At 38.5% G+C, this 22,464-nt stretch overlaps 1 protein-coding gene across 20 annotated transcripts in view; it reads right to left on the bottom strand.

The window, feature by feature from the left end:
• FREM1 (FRAS1 related extracellular matrix 1) overlaps positions 1 to 22,464 on the bottom strand; it is a 271,959-nt gene that overhangs the window by 167,494 nt on the left and 82,001 nt on the right. The window contains exon 1 of one of the 20 annotated variants that reach the window (XM_009244440.4): positions 14,547 to 16,134. The exons of 15 other annotated variants lie outside the window; for them this stretch is intronic. The gene's annotated coding sequence lies outside the window, so the exon portion shown is untranslated. Of the gene's footprint in view, positions 1 to 14,546; positions 16,135 to 22,464 lie in introns of those variants that run through there. 4 more of the 20 variants (XM_054519848.2, XM_054519853.2, XM_054519854.2 and 1 more) reach the window with 4 other exon arrangements.

Here is a 22,464-nt window from a genome sequence, read left to right as displayed (position 1 = left end):
AGTTGTTTTTTGAGTATTTTTCTGCAATTTAGACTGACTGCTTATTCCTGTGAACAAACAAGTGATCTCTGGCTGCTGCTCAGAAGTAACAAGAGGGATGGGTAATGTAAAAATCTGGATCAATATTCTAATTCTGGGCACATATTGGAATCAGCTAACAATCCCATATCTGCTTGGTTCCAACAGTTGCCCAGCTCATGAAAAATCTTCTAATTTAGTTTACTTGGGATAATTTTACATATTTTGCCTTACTGTTGTGGAATATATTGCTGTTGTACTCTTTGTGTAGAAATGCAGAATAAGCCTACTCAATGTTTTCTTAAACATTTATTAATCTTCTAGATATCACCTTTTGTTGGAACTCCAGAGTTATGAGTGGCCCTTGACATACTGACGCTTTCTGACTGAGCTCCTCTCTACCCAAATACAAGAGATCCTCATAGTTAGGCAGGAATATCATCACCCCTATTCAGCCTGAAGAAGTTACAGAATACAGATCTTCGTCCCTCTACAACTCTTAAGATTAAGGGTTCTCTTATAAAAGGGAGGGGGGAAATGTCAGAGGCATCTGAACCAGAGTAACTCCATCTTGAATAAGAGCTGTGTAAAATGAGTCTGAAACCTACTGGGCTGCATTCCCAGATGGTTAAGCATTCTTACTCATAGGATAAGAGAGGAAGTCAGCACAAGATACAGGTCATAAAGACCTTGCTGATGAAACAGTTTGCAGTAAAGAAGCTGGCCAAAACTCACCAAAACCAAGATGGGGATAAGAGTGACCTCTGATCGTCCTCACTGCTACCCTCCCACTCCTACCAGCACCATGACTGTTTACAAATGCCATGGCAACGTCAGGAAGTTACCCTATATGGTCTAAAAACGGGAAGCATGGGCTGGGCCCCATGGCTCATGCCTGTAATCCCAACACTTTGGGAGGCTGAGGTGGGCAGATCACGAGGTCAGGAGTTCGAGACCAGCCTGACCACCATGGTGAAACCCCATCTCTACTAAAAATACAAAAATTAGCTGGGAGTGGTGGTGTGCACCTGTAATCCCAGTTACTCAGGAGGCTGAGGCAGGAGAATTGCTTGAACTGGGGGAGGCAGAGGTTGCAGTTAGCTGAGATTACATCACTGCACTCCAGCCTGGGCAACAGAGCAAGACTCCATCTCAAAAAAAAAAAAAAAAAAGGCATGAATAATCTACCCCTTGTTTAGCATATAACTAAGAAATAACCATAAAAATGGGCAATCAGCAGCTATCAGCGCTGCTCTGTCTATGGAGTAGCCATTCTTTTATTCCTTTACTTTCTTAATAAACTTGCTTTGGCTTAAAACAACAACAACAAAAACCAAAATGCTATTTGCTGTGATAGCATAGGAGCAAAATGCTCTAATGATTTCATCAAACTCACCAGTATACACTTAAAGAAACTTCCACTATTCAGGGTGAAACACTTCATTGTGAAAAGGGTTGCTCAGGCATTCAGAAAACTATTCAGCATTGCTCCTCAAGCCGTGATGTAACCTTGATCATCTCATTTGCATTCCTTGCTCATGATAAAACTCAAACTCACAGATGTCTGCAGCAGAAAACAGACCAACCACCATGAATATTTTTGTAAAGAGGTCTGATGTAAAGATCTGCTTTTGATGACCTAAGAAATTTTATGGTAAATGACAAAAAGTGCAATGTTATTGGAGCCTAAGTTACGGTATATGAAAAATCATACAATTCTAGAGTTAGAAGGAGCTTATCCAAATTTTACATATAATAACAATAATAAGCATGTATTGTACACTCACTTTGTACCTGGCACTGTTGTAACTCACTTAACCTTCACTACAATGTATGAACTCAATTCTATTATTATTCCTATATTACAGCTAAGGAAATAGATAAACAATTTGTCTAAGGCAAATTCTTTTAACTAGAGTACGTGGTATTCCAATCCCAGCAGACAGCTTGGAGAGCCCAGGTGCCTGAAACCATGTTCCTTGCTCTACCATAGGGTGATCAACATGAGGAAACAGGGGTCCAAAGAGGCTAAGTGATTTGTCAAAGGTTAGACAATTGGTTGTTGCTTTACCCATTGATGCAGGCAAAGTGAGGAATGTAAAGCATAGTATCATATACTGAGATGTAGTAAAGAAAAAAAAAAAGCGCAATACTTAAAACCAACAAAGAGGCTTAATCGAACTCTAATGACAATTTCTTTTCTTTTTTTTTAGAGACAGAGTCTTGTTCTTTTGCCCAGGCTGGAGTATAGTTCCTTGATCAAGGCTCACTGCCGCCTCAAATTCCTGGGCACAAGCAATCTTCCCACCTCAGCTTCCTGAGTAGCTAGGACTACAGGCACTCGCCACCATGCCTGACTAATTAAAAAATTTTTTTTTGTAGAAACAGGGTCTGAGTATGTTGCCCAGGCTGGTCTCGAACTCCTGTCCTTAAGTGATCCTCCTGCTTTAGCCTCCCAAAGTGCTGGGATTATAGGCATGAGCCATCAAGCCTGGCCAAGGAGTCTAATAAGAGTCAGTGCTCTTTCCTGTTGAGGATCTTAGCACAATTTTGAGGTCTTCAGCTATGACTTACACACACTTCATTTTTTATAATTTTTCTTTCTTACAAATAACTTTGTAAATAATTTTATGATTCAGTAGCACTAAAAAAAGAGGATGAGAGAGTTTAATTCTTTGATGCAGGTTTGGAGAGGAAGTGAAAGAAAATCAGAGGCCAGCCTATTAATCAGCTCTACCAGCCCTGTGCACCTATCTTGGTTCCATAATTTCTTTGAGCGAGGTTCCTATTCTTCCTTGGGCTCTGTTTCCTCATCTACAAAATGAAGACAATAATTGACACCTTTCAGGGTTGTTACACTAGTTAAATGTGATACTATCTGTCAATGTAAATCAAAGTTGCCAGCACACATATAGGGCAAGGCTCAGCCAAAGTTAGTTCCCTTCCTGCCCCTTTCTATTCCAGATCTATTGAAGAAAAATTTTTCTAAAACTTATTTTAAAAGCTACCACTGTGATGGTGAATATACGTCATTAAACATTTGTCAGAACCCATAGAATGCAGCCGGGTGTGGTGGCTCACACGTGTAATTCCAGCATTTTGGGAGGCTGAGGTGGGCAGATCACTTGAGGTCAAGAGTTCGAGACCAGCCTGGCCAACATGGCAAAATCTTGTCACTACTAAAAATACAAAAACATAGTTGGGCATCTGTAATCCCAACTACTCGGGAGGCTGAGGCAGGAGAGTCGCTTGAACCCAAGAGGCGGAGGTTGCAGTGGGCCAAGATCACGCCACTACATTCCAGCCTGGGCGACAGAGTGAGACTCTGTCTCAAAACAAAACAAAAACAAAAACAAAACATAGGATGTACAATACAAAAAGTGAACCCTATTGTAAAATATAGGCTTTAGATAATAATAGTTGCTCATCCATTGTAACAAATGCACCACACTAATGCAAGACATTAATAATAGTGGAAAGTAGGGGTTGGGAAGTGAGAAGGTATATAGGAACTATGAACTTTCTGCTCAATTTTTCTATAAACCTAAAACATCTCAAAAATTAAAGTCCACTAATTTATAAAAAGTTGTGAGTTGAGCCATCTTTTGACATGCCTCATGGTTCAGGCTGAATGACTCTCCTGTGACACCCACACACAGCTAGAGAATTTCCTCTAGAGTAGTGGAGGGCCATCAGTAACAAAAAAGGAACAAGGCAAATCACAGACAGTTTTTGTTCATCACACTTCCGGGCTTTTGGGGACTGTCTCTTCTGGGGATCTCCTGACCCCCAGCTACTCAAGGGCCACCCTGGTGGCTCACAGGCCATGTCCCCACGGTGAGACACCACGTGTGGCTGCACACCCATGCCAGTGTGCCAGTGTCCATTCTGCTGCACATGCTGGAGTCTCTGAGGCAGTGTTGCTCATTGAGCTTAATGGCATTAAGAAAAGCGAAACTTGATCTGCTCACTTTGGCAGAATTTGGGGGTGGCCTGTGGAGAATGCAGGTGGGAGGGTGTTCTCAGGCAGTGGGATTAAAAGTGCTTCAAGTACTGGTTCAAAAACAAAATCTCCATAAACATCACAGGCTGCAAATAAAGTATCTGAATGTCTGATTAGATGTCTCGTTTGTTGAAAAAATATGTGCAGGAGGATACGGCAATTTAGAAAATTACATCGTATAAGAATTGCAAACACCAGTAAGTCAGAGAAATATTTTAAAAGTGAAACCAGTATGGAACACACAAGCAGTCTTGGCTAAAACACCTTCTTAGAGTCTCCAAGACACAAATAGGCTATATTCAAAATATTGGTTTGCAAGAAATCTGTCTAGAGGTAGAAACATATTTACGGTAGGCACAATATCCAGATAGGCTGACAAATACAGTTCAAACTGTGATGTCCCTGAGCACGGCAAAAACTCATCATGGTGGAAGATATTTCTGTGGAAAAACATACTAACTTATCTGTCCTTTACGGTGTTGGCCAAAGGTGATGAGACTCCTTTACTTGGTTTTGCTCAGTTCAACACACCAAATTCCAGGGCACCATTTATGCTGTTTACACAGACCATAATGTGAACGGTGTTCCTGGAGTTGTACCATGTGGGGGCTGATTCCTGTGGCCTGGGAAAAAGCACTGGCTGCAAATAAACTTCACGCTCATGGCTTCGGACCTACTCCTCTGTCCTAGAAAGAAGCAAACCATTCTTATGGGGGATTACTGGGTCTGCGCTATTAATGAGAATGGGAAACATACCAAGATGAAGGAGTTGCCTCTACTGCCACTCCTACACTAGTGGGCCCCCTCTTCAGCTTCATATTACCATCACCCAGTCACCACTCCCAGAGTTTCTGATTTAATTTGTCTGAGTGGGGCCCAGGCATCTGAATTTAAAAGTACTCCAGGTGATTCTAATGAGCAACCAGTATGGAGAACCACTGCTGCAAATATTAACTGCATTAATAACTGCATTTTATTTTATTCTCCTCTAAGTACGACAAGAGGTAAAAGGAGCTTTGGTATCCAAAGACTGAAGTTAGGATCTTTGGCATGTCTAAAACAACCCTCAGACTCAGTAAGTCTCTTAGTCAGGGTGGAGCGCAGTGGTAGGACTAAGGCTGGGGATGCCACCTCCAAGAACAGCACTAGGAAGAGCCCAAAAGCAAGACCCAGTGTGGAGGTGGTTGGTTGGGGGAGGGCTGGGAAGAGGAGAGGAAGATAGGATGGTCCTAGATGGAGAGAGTCTGACACAGGCAAAGAAAGACAGGACGCTCCAAGGGAGGCATCATGAGTGAACGTTTCATTGGCAGCCTAGCTGGGATGGCCATCCCTGGAAAGCCAGTCCCATGTGTGAGATGTAAGTACACAAGTCAGTGGCACAGAGACACTTCCTGATCTGTGGCTTTGTAAGTTGCTTTGGTGCCAGTCCCCTTATAGTGCATGGAAATCACAGGCTATGAGATTCTTTGGTAGGAGGACTCTGGGGTCCTTGCATATCCCTTCCCCAACTTTAGTTTTTTCCTATGTTGAGAAAAATCTTTGCTAAATTAGCAAAATTGTCAGAAAGAAAGCAAAGCCTAAAATGAAAGAAATTAACGTAAAGGTTAGCTACTAAAATTTTGTGCTACCACTAATTTCTGTTGCACTTTAACTTTGTTCCTTGCTGTGACTCTTTAAAGACAAAGATAAGTCTATATATCATAACAATAAATTTTATTATTCATAAGGCTAATGTTTTTCATGCTTCTATATAGTATGACGTTTTAAGACAAGGTAGAAGTGGATATTTAGGTTTAGGCAGTATGTAATAGATCTCTCTAAAACCATAAAATGCAAAATCGTTATTGAGCACATTAGAAGGAGATTTGGGGCTATCTGTTTAATCATCTGCTGTAAAGAAGAAAAATTTAAACCTTCTGATCTGTAAATTAAAAGTCTCTCACATCATTCTATAAGTGTAATTCCCCTCTGTGTTCCTGATGTGTCAATTACTTCTGTTAATTTTTCAATGAAACGATGGCCCTTATCCCGTACTCCTTATAACACTCTTTGACATGTTCATGGACCTCAATCTTATTCATTTCAGCCCATATTACTGCCTCCAGCTTTCTCCATGGGATAAACGGTCTGGCTTTTTCTACTCAATAACAAAAAATAAAAATCAATTTTTTGAGGGGAAAAAGGAATTGACTCCTTTTTAAAAAATAAAATGGATTTTTTATATAAAGAGACAGTATGATAGTAATGCATAACACAGGTCACCTTTAGTTCACATGTCTTATTGTAGGAAGACCTCATTTAATCATCTGAACTAAAGATAAACACTTTAACTAAATGACTCACTTTTTGAACACTTTAGTGGTCTGCAGAAAGCAGCTCAATCTACAATATAATTAAATTTGTTTAAAATTTCTCAGCCTTGAATTCATCATCTTACAGTGGGGATTCATAATATTGACTTCATGGGGTTGTGAAGATAGTTTTTATGTATTTTTTTAAAAGATGGGGTCTCACGCTGTAGCCCAGGCTGGAATGTAGTGGGTTGATCACGGATCACTGCAGCCTTGACCACTGGGTCTCAAGTGATCCTCCCACCTGTCTCCTGAGTAGCTGGGACTACAGGCATCTGTTGCCATGCCTGGCCTTCTTTTTTTTTTTTTTTTAAGAGATCAGATCTCACTATGTTTCTCAGGCTGGTCGCAAACTCCTGGGCTCAAACTATCTGCCTGCCTTGGCCTCCCGAAGTGCTGAGATTACAGGCATGAGCCACCACACTTGGCTGTTGTTAATTAATACGTAATTTCCACTTCCTTCACTCCTGGACAAGTCTTATCTCTTAAAGTCTTAACGTCAGATCTCTCTGGCCACAGAGCTAACAATTCAGACTTGATGCCTCTGAGCATTGCTGTGAATATTCAAGCCTGTTGTGAAACACTATATGATCTCCGACCGTATCTCCATTAGCTCACATGGTTGATATCATTTGCCATTCTTAACATAGAAAAAAACTAAAGTGGGGGAAGGGATATGCAAGGACCCCAGAGTTTTCCTATCAGTGAATCCCATAGCCTGTGATTTCCATGCGCTATCAAGGGACTGGCACAAAAACTTACAAAGCCACAGATCAGGAAACGTCTCTACTGGGGGTAAATGAAGACCAATAGTTTCCAGTAAAGCAATTCAGCAACAATCCATGAGTGATGGTGAGGCCACATAGTATCTTCAATGCTAAATGGTACACCCGGTGCACTGCCACCTCCTAGCTTGAACAGTCAAATCAGCACCACAGAGGCTCTACGGACAAATGAGAAAGACAAAATTGGTTCCATCTGGGGTTTTTGAAGGATTCTGTAAAAGTGCAAAGCTAGTCCTTTAGTCCTGTCTGAGGAATTTTGTCACCCCATCCTGCTGCCAAACTCTAAGTCCAGAGTATATTACAAACTGATTTTTAAACGGGGGTTTATGTGGCTACATATTTTATTTTACTTCCTTTTGCTGTAGTAATGTCTTAAGAATTTGCAAGACCAGCTTACTGACACCAGGAGAAAATCTTAACAGAATTATACTGTAAACAGGATTATGAATAGGATATAAATCGCAGCGTTAAACTCTTTGGGTACTATTTAATATAATCAAATGGCCATTTAACTCCTATTCTTCTCTCACTGATAAATCACCCTCGAGTGACCTTTTAATCACCAATCAGCACCTCCAGCAGCAGCTTTTTTTTATCGTTCCAAAATTTCTAAGGGCTTGAGACATAGACTATTTTTCAAAATTTAAGTAAAGTCATTTTTATAAAATGCTGTGTGGTCTCATTTAGATCAAATGTGTGAAAGTAGGTAGCAGAGGCCACAGTCATCGATGAGACCAAAGTTACTGAGCCATGACATGTGGTCAGCAGGAACGTGATATTCTTAAGACGAAAATATTAAAAGGGAAGAAAAGTATGAAGAATGACTGATACGAGGAAAGCAAAAGGCAATTGCGTCTGTAATTTGAAATGGATGGTTGATGGCTTGACTGCTGGGGAAGAGTGGGTCATTATATCGCAGTACATTAAATGATAATGGATTCACGTTAAAAGGGGCTATTTTATATTGCCTGGAATGTCTTTGCTTCCATCCTTATTGAGATCCTTCCCATTTATTAACCCCTCAAGAAATGCCTCAACCAGGATTCCCTAAGACCTCATCATTTCATCTGGAAAGATTTCCTTCCTCCGATTGCAGAAGAATCATATTTTATTTAAACCCATCACAGGGCAGTTATCACATCCTACCTGGTAGTGTATTTGCCTATGTGTTTTGAAGGCAGAAGGACAACACTGTCTGCTGCATGTAATATGAGTCCAACTTTTGTATAAATAAATGAAATCAGCAATTATTGTGCCTTAAGCATTCTCATAAAAAACAAGAACACCAACACACATTGATGTCTTTGAGCTCTTTCTATTAAAACTTAGACATTTCTGGCCGGGAGTGGTGGCTCAAGCCTGTAATCCCAGCACTTTGGGAGGCCGAGGCGAGCGGATCACGAGGTCAGGAGATCGAGACCATCCTGGCTAACACGGTGAAACCCTGTCTCTACTAAAAATACAAAAAAATTAGCTGGGTGTGGTGGCAGGCGCCTGTAGTCCCAGCTGCTTGGGAGGCTGAGGCAGGAGAATGGCGTGAACCCGGGAGGCGGAGCTTGCAGTGAGCCAAGATCGCGCCTCCAGCCTGGGTGACAGAGCAAGACTCCATCTCAAAAAAAAAAAAAAAAAACTTAGACATTTCTGTGATTCTGGGTTATAGAGACTAGTGACTAGTTTCCTCCTTAAAAGGAAACAAAAAAGAGAGGTTAGGGACGTCATTTTCTCATTAGAAATATTTAGAGTTGTGCCTTATAGCTCATTTTTGGTTCTCTCTGGTTAAACATTTTTCTAAATCTTTAAACAAAGATATAGAAGACAAGCTTTATCCAATTCACAGAAAGCACAAATCCAAGAGGGTTAACTATTATCACTGAGGACACAATTAAGATCTACAGCTTTGACAAGCAGAGCCTGGAATGATGCACTGAGCCAGTAAGTTAGCTTCCAATAAGCAAAATTGTGTAACTACATTTCCCAAAAACAAGTGCATATGTACGGAAAAGAGCAGGTCTGCTTTGGCAGCACTTTATTTTTTAAAATAGTCTGTCTTCAGATGTTTGAAGGGGAGTGACTTGATGGTTCCAGGGTGCAGAACCAGGGAGAATGTGTGAAAGTCTCAACTGTCAGAAAGGACTTTACTTCAGTGCTGTCCGATAATGGCAAGAGCTGAGGTATAGATACAGAACAGGGTTCTTTGTTTCAGAGAGGGAGTGTGGATTAGGTACTTTCCGGGATCACTTTTAACTGTGCCTGATTGTCCCCTGCACACCTCTCCAACCTCTTCTTGCCATTGACATGCTAGTCAAACTGGACTTCTTGCCATCCTTAAACTCACCATATTGCCAACCCCAGCTTCCAAGCCTTTGCAGGTTTTGGCCATACTGTTCCATCTGCCATGAATGCCCTTCCCCACTGCCATCAACAACCCTATTTACCTGGCTAAATTCTACCCATCCTTCAGGCCTCAATCTCCCTAACCAGTTTTATCTGTTCACACAGAATCCTGAAATACACTTTGCCACATGTTGCATATCTATAAGCATTTTGTCATTATTTGCAGCCATGAAAAAAAAAAGTCTGCTGTTTCTCCTGGTCTATAAACTCCTTGAAGATAATAACCATGACTGTTCTGTTCACCCAAGTTTCTCCAGTGCTGATCATTGAATCTTTCACAGAGAAGCTCAATAAATATCAGTTGAGTGACTGACTAAATGCAAATACCAGACCTATTTTTTAAAATGGTGAGAGAGAGAGAGAGAGAGTACATGCTCCTCCACATGTTTGAATGAATGTGTCCTTCCTTTGGTGATGGTTCGCAGGCTCACTACAGTGCAAGCCCAGAGTTTCAAGTTCTCAAATAAACATTACCCCTGAGGGGCCCCTTGCTACAATGGAGCAAAATCTTGAGAAAAACAAAATTATGCATCTCCTTATGCATTTATCTAAAACACCTAAGAAGGATCAGTAAAAAATGAAGACAGAATGATGTTCACATTGCCCTTGATTTCTCCATACCAAACAATTTCATAGTCTGCGAGCTCACTGATCTGTTTCAGGCTTTCGGTCTATAAGAATCAAGTGAGGGTCGGGGGCGGTGGCTCACGCCTGTAACCCTAGCACTTTGGGAGGCCGAGGCAGGCGGATCACCTGAGGTCAGAAGTTCAAGAGCAGCCTGGCCAACATGGCAAAACCCTATCTCTACTAAAAATACAAAAAAATTAGCCAGGCATGGGGGTGCGTGCCTGTAGTCCCAGCTACTCGGGAGGCTGAGGCAGGAGAATGGCTTGAACCAGGGAGGCAGGGGTTGCAGTGAGCCGAAATCACGCCACTGCTCTGCAGCATGGGCAATAGAGCAAGACTCTGTCTCAAATTAAAAAAAAAAAAAAAGAATAAAGTGAGAACCAGGCTGCTGATCAGAGTTAAAGGTCAGGGGAGTGGTGGGTTGAGATCTGTTCTGCCCAGACATTGGGATCTGGAATGTAACTTTATTTCCTGTTTCTCTTTTCTTTTCATCTGTAAATTAAGTCGCTTGCCATGTTTGTTTTCTTTGCAGCCATTATACTTGTATTAGCCATCTCCCAAAGAAGAAATATTTATTAAACACTTGTATATCATGCTCCATAAACAAACATCTAGTGAGGTAAATATCAATGACCTCATTTTACCCCTGAGGAAACTGGCTGAGTAACTTGGCCAACATTACAGAACCAAAGAACATTGTAGCCTAGGATTAGAACCCAGGTGAAATTTTTTTAAAGGCCATTATTTTTTCCTACTGCACCTCTCTGATTTAACATTTGGGCTCTTGCGTCAATACTGCCTTCTGGTTTTAAAACAATCACTAATGCTTATCGGGTAATACAGAACCATCCTACCATGTGATAATAAAGAGGGACATTTATGTAAAACAGAATTAAAGTATTGCTGTTGTGTTGTTGCTCTGTTGTCTTTCTAAGGTGTAGGATCACTTTTACAAAAAAAAAAAATCTGTACTATGAAAGAGATTTGATAGGAAACACCTAACAAATTTTAAACATTTGGATGAATTTTCATCTGCGGTATCTATCCTTTCTGCAATCTTCCTAACTTTACTGTGGTTTGAGTTTGTAATTTACCAAATAAATCATTTTTGTGCTAACAAGAAATGTAGGCCTTAGAATGAAGGTACCATGGCAGTGGGTGTGGGCTAATGAGACAAAGTTGTGGCTCACATACTTTAAGAGAAGAGTGCACACAGCATCTGTAAGTACTAAGCAGCTGATAATGTTTGATAGAAAGCAGGGAAGAGTTCCAGGAAAGCAGAACACCCAATAAAGGACTTGAGGCTCAGTCGTTCCCGGAGCGTTTATCTGTCCTCTGTTGCTAGGGAGCCAGATAAGAAAGTTTCAAGGATAAACTTGAGAGTGAAAAGTGACTTGCAATCTTAGCAGCCTTTGGATGATGCACAAAAAGAGCATTTTGGGCATCATTTTTTAATACACATTTTCCCCAAATATCATCACCTCCATAAATAGGCAGGTTTAAGGGAGAAACCAAAAACTATTTTTGGCTTCTGTAAAAACTTACCCATGAGAGGCAAAGAACATTTGTTTAAAAATATTCTAACTTAGCAAGATCCCTGTCCTCCAGTCAATAGTTTTCCACTCAAACATATTATCTTCAGACAGCTAGAGGCTACGTTGTCAGAAAAGCACATAAATCACAGCTATAATTTCTTATCTTGATGGCCAAGTTTTAGAGCCCTTTGAAATGGTGCCCCAGTCACTGCAGTGAGAGAAGCTGCATTACAGACAAAATATAGCATAGACAGTATTTCATTAAGGAGTGGGTTTGGTTTGGTTTTTTGTTTCGCTCAGCCCTTCAAAGATGTCTGTTTAAGCCTCTCACCTGGTAGCACAAAAGCTGTTGAATCACTTGAATGAAAGGGTCAGGTTGCAAGCTGTGCATGTGTGGAAGCTGTCAAGCCCTGTTCAGACCACCCAGCTCTCCAAAGGAGTAGCGACATCAGATTCAGACAAGATAAGAGGCTGCCCTCCTATGTAACCTGGCACAGGGAAACAGCCTTTCCAGGGAGTTACAGGATCCCATTGTAAGGAATGGCTACATGCCCTGAAAAGATCACACTTGTCTAACTCAATATTCCTGTGGTCATGGTTCTTTGTGAGAGAAAAAAATTTATCTGAAAATTTTTGAAGAAAAGCAATTAGCCAAATCTTTAGGTCTAGTCTCAAAGTAAATGCTGAAAAGCTCTCATAGCCCATATCTGTGTTTAGAAGACTGAGTCATATCCATCAATGTCAGAATATCAGAGCTAGGAAGATATCAAAACTAATTTAATTCAACTTATTTTACTGATGAGGAAGTCAAGCTTTGAGGGGTTAGATGGCTCTTCCAAGGCTGGTTAGCAACAACTAAGATTTGAAACACCATGAGGACAAGGACCCTGCCTGCGCATGCCATCCCCAGGGGGCATTTTGAAATCCTTAGAAATTAGCACTGAACCTGGCATGTAGCAGGTGCACCTAAATGGTTGGAATGGGGAAAGAGAAGAAAGGAAGGGGCTCTGATGGCCATGTCCAGTTTTCTTTTTAATATAAATATTAAATGCCAGAAAATGCAAGGATGGGGATGGAAGCTGAGCTCTGACTTTCATATATTGTGAAATGAGAATTTTAACACCATGGAGGAATCACTTTCCGTTTCTTCTCATCCCTGTGGGATGGTCCAATCCAAAAATCATTTTCTAGGAATGAGGCTCCTGAATCGTTCCATGAAATCAAGCTTAGTTTACCCCAACTCAGCCTAGCCCAACCCCTGCAGCCCAGCAGCCCCAGGAGGCTGGGAAAGAATTAAGAACAGTCCTGGGTTTAAAGTTTCCAAAACAAACATTGCTTAGCCATGCGGGGGCAGATCAGGCCATATAGCCCAACATGTGAAAGCAGGGAACATGGTAGTCAGGTCCCTTTGCCCAACTCCTTTTTTCCCTCGTGGGAATGAAAAGGCAGAGATAAAAAGGGGAGCAAGATTAAAAAAAAGATGAGGTTGGTGGAAAACTGATTAAGAAGCCCTGGTTTGTCAGCCAAGCATGCAAAACCATGTTGCACATTAAGTTATGCTCAACAGCAGCTCAAACTCAGGTTTCTTATTTAGACACAAGGTTTAATATTAACCAAGTACATGACAAGAATTTCATGTCAAGGACAATGTAGAGCAATGTTTACCCAAGTGTGACCCACCTGCTTCAGAATCACCTGGGAAGATTCCTGGCACCACTCCAGGTCTAAAATCATTTGGGCCTGGGGACTGAGAACCTGCCTTTCACTAAGCAAATGGGGGTTCTTACACACAGTCAGTTTTGAGAATGCCTGATGGAAAGAAACAGCAAAGTTTCCTAGAGCTGCAATGAAGGCACCTTTATCAAGTGTAAGCAGGGGGCTGAGGCACAGCTCTTCAAGCTTTACCTAGAGTCAGGAACAGCGGGTGTCAGTTTTCCAGAGCAGAAACCTGAAGAGCATTCGAATCACTGGCTCTGTTCTGTGAAGCAGCACCACAGAGGTTAATCTCTCCAGTAAGATTCCCAGGCTACAAACACCAATCGGCTCCCGGAAATGCTCTTTTTAAGCTTTGTAATGCACACCAAGCAACAAGACTGGGTGCAATAGTTTAAAAAAAAAATCAGAAACTAAAATTAAATACCTTAAAAACAATAAACAATTTCCATAAGCCAAAAATTGTTTCCTGGATTTCAAAATAAAATGAAAAGAAACTCTTTACAACAGCACCAAAGTCTCTGGACCAAATCTCAGTACTGAGCAGAGAGAGCCTAAAAATCAGTCCAAAACTTCAGAACAAGGCCATTTCTTTGCCTCCCCAGCACTATCTCTCTTCCCCACAATGAAATAGAAATCATGTTTTTGAAAATATGTCTCCAAATATAACTAAACTAAAGCAAAGGTATCCAGAAATTATCTCATCCAAATTTCTCTATGTTTGTACCATGAGGATATTATCTGTTTCGTTCATTTTTGTGTCTTTTCCCTTTGCCATTTCATCTAGCTGAGAAGAAACATTCTAATTTCAGAGGAAACAATTACACAGTTAAAAAAATGGTTATTTCATTGGCAAGTGCCAGCACGGATGGACTGAGAAGAGAGTTAGAAATTTGTGTCACGTAATAAAAAGAATCTCATTTTTGGCATTTGGTTTTTTAACACTGCAAGTTGCCACCTTCTGAGTTAACGGGAGAGTTAAACTTTTGCAAGCCTACTCTTGCAGATGCTTTGCATTGTTACTTGGCATTAATGATATCACACAAACAATCTCTGGGGCATTCTGCTAACAGAACATTCACAGTCACAATGAAAAGAAACACATAAAACAGATACTTACAGGTAGTGGTTTTCCTTTCCAAGCCAAAAAAGTTAGAAACCCTTGGAAGTGGCGGGCAGGATAAGAGTCACTGACCCGGCAATCTGGTTTAAAGGGCTTTGAGAGGAAGGGGGAGGAAAAAGAACCCCGGGAAGGAAGAGAGCTGAAATTCCAGTCTTTCAGGTCAGCTGTGTTTGAGATTTCTTTTTACTCAAAATCCATTAACCCACCTCACAGAAAATACAGAATTGAAGTTCACATACACACTCCACTCTCTTTGCTGGTCTTCTCCAAGGCAGCTGCTGCAGCTTTGCAAACTTCCTGAGCGCCAAGCCTCAGGACTCCCCCTGAGAAGGGCATGATAAAGATGCCTTCAACTGTTTACACGGAGCCCGACCTCCCTGGCGGACAGCCACCGCTCGCCCCACGCCTTCTGCTGGTTGGGTCCGCAGGGACCAAACTGAGCTTTTGTTAATGAGGTTGGTTGCCTCTTCCCAGTCTCTTCCCAGCTTCCTTTCTCACTACTAGTTTTGTACTAACTGCTCTGCCACTCGCCGAGCCAGAGCAGCCTCTCCCGCCTGCAGCACACAGGCACACACACACTCAGACACAGGCACACACACATTCACAAATGGGCACGCACACAGTCACATACAGACACGCCCACTCACAGAGGTACACACACAGGCACACATACACACACAATATACACACAGTCACCACACACAGACACATACACAGACAAATGCATTCACATGCATGCACACATAGTGACCCACCCCACACATGTGCATGCATTCTCACACATGCTCCACACGCACACGGGGGCACACACATACGCACAGGCCGCACATGCCCACACCCACACGTGTACATACTCACATAGACTCTTACAACACACTTTTTTTCTGTCCTTCTTTTCTTCCACACATTCCCATTTTCAAAGGTTTTTATTTAAATTTAGATTAGAAATCCAGCATTCAGAAGGGACAGGGCCCATTTTAACTTTTGTCATGGCATTTAAGGGAAAAGATAGGATGCAACTAGATCCTAAGGTGCTGTTAAGTACCACCTTAGTTCTTCCATTTGTAAGGCTTTTTGTGTGTCTGGCTCTTTTCGAAAATCCATAAAAATCCCATTAATCTGATCCATTTGCATATAGTGCATGATCCCAATAATGCAGATATATCACAGGCCAAGAACTGTCCTCTCAACAGAGATTCACATAGTTAACTTGTCAGTATTCAGTGGTCTATGAAAGTCTTAATCCTTAACAACTGTTTAATAAAATGCTTCCCTGTATTTTATTCCCACCAGGAAAAAAAAAAAGATAATGGCCTACCATCTGGCCTTTTAAATTAACCATAAAGAGAGAATTTGAAGTATTAACTCACTTTGGGGGAACTGTTTATATTAAGACATGTCTGGCTATCCTAAACCTTTGCCAAAAATATAGAACACTGAATCCAATTCAACCTAGATTGTGGTTTCCCCTAACAAGGTCACAACACCATATGCCTTTCTTTGGAAGCCATAAGGAAAAGAGAGAGGAAAATGAAAAAGGAGAAGAAAATTACATGAGGAAGGAAGAAAGAAAAGAGAAAAATGTAAAGAAGAAAAGAATGCATAAGAAGGGAGAAAAAAAGTATGTATTTTAAAAACATGCTTTGTGGTTACTTTAGCAATGAATGGTGCATATACACTTACTCAAAGTCATCAGAGATTTCAAATCTTCAAGAATTTCTTGATTCATTTTATTTGCTCTGAGAATAAGTAGGTGAAAGTTAAGAATCACTAAGCTCTTTATAAGTGAACAGATATTATTTACTAAACACAGTTATTATTATATAAATATAGTGACAATGTGTGAGTCATATATTAATCTTGAAAAGGCAAGAAATAAAGCCTTAATAATGACAGTTAAGAAACACAGCATAATAGACAATTTTATTCTCAAACTGATTTTCAAAATTGCCCAGGTTGTGAGTATCTTACCTGCAAAGAAATGAAGATGGTTTTAGAAGCTGTTAGTTGAGACTCAGATTCCATTTGACAAAGGAATTGTATACTATGTATAAATGGTTGCATCGACATGCTTGTTCTAACATCTGAGCTAAATAAGGTTTATAGACTAGTCTAGAAACAGAGATAAATGTCTTTATATCACTTCTATGGGAAAAATAACTTAAGCATGCTAAGCAAAAAATAACAAACTTAGATTGTAAAGTATTTCAAAAAGTCTGCAGGAGATATAATCTTTCCAAAGTTAATTATATACATGAAGCTTGGCCTAACTGTGCTGAACATATTCTAAAATAGGCAGTTAAGAGTTAGATTAGTTAAAATGTCCTGAAATCTGAAGTACCTGTTTATACAAATGTCATTCCTTCTATCTGCCACAAATGAATAAGGGCCTGGAAATAATACAATTATCAACTTCAATCAATAAAATACTGTTTGAACAGATTGAAATGCCAAGCTAGGGCATTTAAAAAGAACTAATCAAAGAAACAACAAAGAATTCTTCCCCTAGTGCTGCTGAACTTAGTGCTGACACAAAATTCATTTTTAAAGAAATCATTTTACTTCTAGCCCTAGTTGGAGTGATAATGAAAAATATCAAATGTGTGTTGGAGATTGGCATATCATTTTGCATTGTAAATATGCATGATTTTTGTTGAATTGCTGTAGAATGTAGCATTCTCTGAAAAGCACAGCCAATACCTTCACCAACAATTCATATAAAAAATTAGGAATGTGCCTATTAAATTTTGATGATGGCAGCAAGACAGAAGTGTTATCTATTGCACTGTAAAGATAGTTTTCCACTGAGTCTCTAAAACTAGATGGCCACGGGAAGCAATACTATGGCAAGAGAAAAGGATGAGTCCAGGAATAGAAAGGTTATACGTACCACACTTGAAATAATAAACATGAAAATAAATAAATAAATAAAAGCAATATAAACACCTCTGTGTACCAGAAAAGAGCAATAACACAGCCCAATGAGAGGGTTTATAGGAAGAGCCTTGCTGACCTCAGACTTGGGAGCTGACAATGTGATTAGGGGATATCAGGAAATAAAACCACCTCTGAGCAGGGCACAAGAGCTGCGTTCTCTGCTTGCCATGAGAGCGCTACAGGCCAATTTGACTGTTAACATGAATGCAAAATCCTAAAAAACTAATTTACAAATCAAATTCAGCTCTGCTTTTTAAAAGACAATATGACCAATAGTGATGAATTTTTTTTTCAGGATTGGAAGGATGTTTCAAAATCAGAACATCTAGCAGTTTAATATGTTAAAGAAGGAAAGAAGACATGACTATCTTAATAAGTGCAGAAAAGAGACATTCAGTAAAATTTAATACTGATTCATTAAAAAACCAAAAACTGAAAACTATCAGCCAACTAGGTCTAGAAGGGAAGTTTCTAAATCCAATTAAAGACGTCTTACTCCAATCTCCACAATTCAGCATTGGACAGGAGATCCTAACCAACACAGTAAGTCAAGATAAAAAAATGAGGCATAAAAATTTAAAAGGAAAAATAAACCTTTCATTATTTGCAAAAGATAAGAGTCTCTGTACAAATATGCAAAAGAATTTACTGTTTGAACTATTCAAAGAGTTCAGCAAGTTTGTTGGACATAAGATCAACATACAAAAATAAATGGCGTTGATATATACAAGTAACAACTAATTACTGAAAATACTTTTTAAAAGACAGTTTTTATAATAGCAACAAAACTTTAATGAGCCTGGTGATTCATCTAAATTAATTAAATTTGGGTAAAATTTTATGAAGAAAATAAAAAATTAATAAAGGGCATAAAAAAATCTAGATAAATGGGAAGATAATATCAAACTGGTTGAGAAGACTTAATAATGTAAAAATGTCAATTCTCACAAAATTAAAATTTCAATGCAGTGTCAACTGGAATGCCAACAAGGCGTTTTATATAAATACATGTACACATATACACATTATGTACATATATGTTATATATGTATATTATATATACTATGAAATATATAAATTATATGTATTTATATATTTGTATATATTTTGTGTGTGTATATATATATAGTGTATATATATATATATAATATATATATAGTGTATATATATATATATAATATATATATAAAATGACAAGCTGATACTAAAATTTATCTGAAAGAATAAAAACCAGGAATGGCCAAGGCAAATTGAAGAAGATACATTTAATGATGAATTTGCCTGCTAAATATTGATATTTTATATTATAAAGTTTTAACAGTTAAGAAATTGTGGAATTTTCACAGTGATAGAAGGCAAAGAAAGAGTCTAGAAAAGCTTGGAAGCAGGTCACTCACATATAGCAACCTGGTGTATGACCAAGGTCAGAATAGAAGTCAGTGAAGAAATAATAGACAATCAATAACGTGTTGACAAGACAATTGGTTATCCATATGGAAAACATAGCATTAGATCTTTACTTCATATCATATATCAAAAAACATTAGATCTTTACCTTATACTATACATCAAAACAAATTGCAGTTGATCTGAGTATCTTAATTTGATAACAAAGCCTTTAACTTTTGGAACCAAAAATGTCAAGGAATATCTTCTTAATATCAAGGGAAAATTTCTTAAGTATGATACAATAAGTAAAGGCTATAAAAGAAAAACTTGATATATCTTATATAATAATTAAAATTTCCCATGAAGCAAAAATTTAAAGTTTTTTTTTTAAAAAAAACAGAAATTGGGAGAAGGTACTCACAATGAAAATAAATTACAAAATCTTTATGTTCAAAATTTAAAGAACCTTCTGAAGCCTATACAAATCATTAAGAAAAAAATCTTAATATTCTCCTTTTATTAAAGGAGAAGACACACAAATGGCTAATAAATACATGAAAGCATCCAATTACACAAACAATCAGGCCAATGCAAATGGAGACTAAAAATGAGATTCTCTTAGATAAATAAAAAGTTTAAAATCTTACAATAAATTAAATCTGGTAAATTAAATAAATTAAATCTGGTAAAAGATGGGGGGGTGGAAACTCTTAGTTGCTACTGGAAGTTTTAAATAGTTACAAACACTTAGAAAGTAGTTTGACCATTTCTAGTAAAAGTTAATATTCCAAAAACCTTAAATTAGGCATTTTAACTTCTAGAGTTACACTTAGATTCTCATATGTGTACAAAAAGTCTTATACTTGACATTCTTTGCCATTGTAATTGAAAAATATTGAAACAATCATCATCTAAACCAAAAAGATGTTGAGTAAAGAAAGCAAATTGCAGCCAGGTGCAGTGGCTCACACCTGTAATCCTAGCACTTTGGGAGGCCCAGGCGGGTGGATCACTTGAGGTCAGGAGTTTGAAACCAGACTGGCTAACATGATGAAACCCCATCTCTACTAAAAATACCAAAAAAATTAGCTGGGCATGGTGGTGGGCGCCTGTAATCCCAGCTACTTGGGAAGCTGAAGCAGGAGAATCACTTGAACCTAGATGTGGTGGTCGCAGTGAGCCAAGATCATACTGCACTCCAGCCTGGGTGACAGAGCAAGACTCTGTCTCAAAAAAAAAAAAAAAGATAAAAGGAAATTGCAAAAGTATAGGGACATGTTTTAATAAGGATTACACTGAATCTGTAGATCACTTTGGGTAGTATGGACATTTTAACTATATTAAGTCTTCCAATCCATGAACATGGGTTGTCTTTCCAATTATTTGTTCCTTCTTTAATATTTTTATCAATGATTTGTAGTTTTTAGTGTACAGTGTATGAGACTTTCATCTTGATTATATTTATCACTAAGTAAAGAGGACTTTAAAAAAAGTTTTTTTATAAAAAACTTTACATGGATTTCAAAAATTCTTTGCACCAAAATAAACTTGTACTAACTTGTTATAACATGTCTGAACATCTAGCTTGAGGCACTAACAACTATAAGACATCAGTTTGAAAAGAACTGCTATCAGAGCAACATGAATTCTGCTAAAATTGAAATAAGAGCAAATATCAAATTTATGGTGGAAGAATGGTGAAATCATTGGTGCTTTATTAAAAGTTTGTAGGGAAAATGCCCCCACAGAAATCAGCAGTTTGCAAATGGATAACTCATTTTAAGAAGGGATGAGACAATGTTGAAGATGAAGCTCACAGGGGCAGACCATCCACATCAAAATGTGAAAAAAAAATTCATTTAGTTCATGCTTTAATTGAAGAGAATCAATGATTAATAGCACAAACAACAGTCAACACCATAGACACCTCAAATGGTTCAGCTTACACAATTCTGACCAAAAAATTAAAGTTGAGCAAACTTACCATTTGAGTGGTGCCAAAATGATTGTGCTGTTATCAGCTGTAGACAAGAACAGAGTTTTCAATGGAAATTTTAAACAAGTAGGATCAAGATCCTGAAGGATTTCTTTAAATAATTACAACAGAAGATAAAACACTGCTTTACCAGTATGCCCCTGAAGACAAAGAACAATCAAAGCAATGGCTACCAAAAGGTGAAAGTTGTCCAGCCAAAGCCAAAGCAGACCAGTCAAGAGCAAAGATCATGGCAAACTTGTTTCGGATGTTCAAGGAATTTTGCTTGTTGACTTTCTGGAGGACCAAAGAATGGTAAGATTTGCTTACTATGAGAGTGTTTTAAGAAAGTTAGCCAAAGCTTTAGCAGAAAAGCACCCAGGAAAGCTTTGCCAGAGTCCACCTCCACCAGGACAATGCTGCTGCTCATTCTTTTAATTAAACAATGGCTATTTTGCAAGACTTTTGATGGGAAATCATTACACACCCATCTTACAGTCTCCAAATTTGGCTCCTTCTGACTTCCTTTTTTCCCCTAACCTTAAAAAGTCTTTAAAGAGAACCCATTTTTCTTCAGCTAGTAATGTTAAAAAGACTGCATTGACATGGCTAAACTCCCAGTATTTCCAGTTCTTTAGGGACAGACTAATTAGCTGGTATTATCATTTACAAAAGTATCTTGAACTTCGTGGAGTTTATGTTGAGAAATAAAGTATATATTTTTTATTTTTATTTTTTAATTTAATTTTTCCACAATTTTTAAAAGTCCCCTCATATGGCATTTATTGTGTTTAGGTAAATTCCTTTTATACCTAGAAAAAAATCATAAAATTCATATGAAACCACAAAAGATTTGAAATGGCCAAAACAATCTTAAAAAAAAAAAGAAGAAAACTGGAGACAACACACCTCCTGATTTCAAAATATAATACAAAGCTATATTAATCAAAACAGTGTGATACTGACATAAAAACAGAGATAGAGACCAATGGAACAGAATAAAGAGCCCAGAAATAAACCCAGGCATGTACAGTCAACTGATCTTTGACAAGGGTTACACAAATACACAATGGGGAAGAGACAGTTCTTCAACCGATGGTGTTGGCAAAACTGAATATTCACATGCAGAAGAACGAAATTGGGCCCTTAGCTTACACAATATACAAAAATCACCTCAAAATAGATTAAAAACTTAAGTGTTAGACATGAAACTATAAAACTTGTAGAAGAAAACATAGGGGAAAAGATGTATGACATTAGGTTTAGCAACGATTTGTTGGATATAATACCAAAAATATAAGTAAAATTAGAACAAGAATCACTGAGGAGGAAAATTCCAAAAAAACACCCCCAGAAGTAACAAAAGCAAAATTAGACAAATAAAACTACATCAGACTAAAAATCTTCTGCACAGTAAACAAAACACTCAACAGATTAAAAGGTAACCCATAGAATGGAGAAAAATATTTGCAAATCATATTTCTGATAAGAGATTAATATCCAAAATATACAAGGAACTCCTACAACTCAATTAAAAAATGGGCAAAAAAATTCAATAGACATTTTTAAACGGGTAAAAAAATTCAACAGACATTTCTTCAAAGATATAAAAAT

This window comes from Pongo abelii, chromosome 13, assembly GCF_028885655.2.
Source record: "Pongo abelii isolate AG06213 chromosome 13, NHGRI_mPonAbe1-v2.0_pri, whole genome shotgun sequence".
Taxonomy (NCBI): Eukaryota; Metazoa; Chordata; class Mammalia; order Primates; family Hominidae; genus Pongo; species Pongo abelii.
This window is presented reverse-complemented; position numbering and strand designations above follow the sequence as displayed.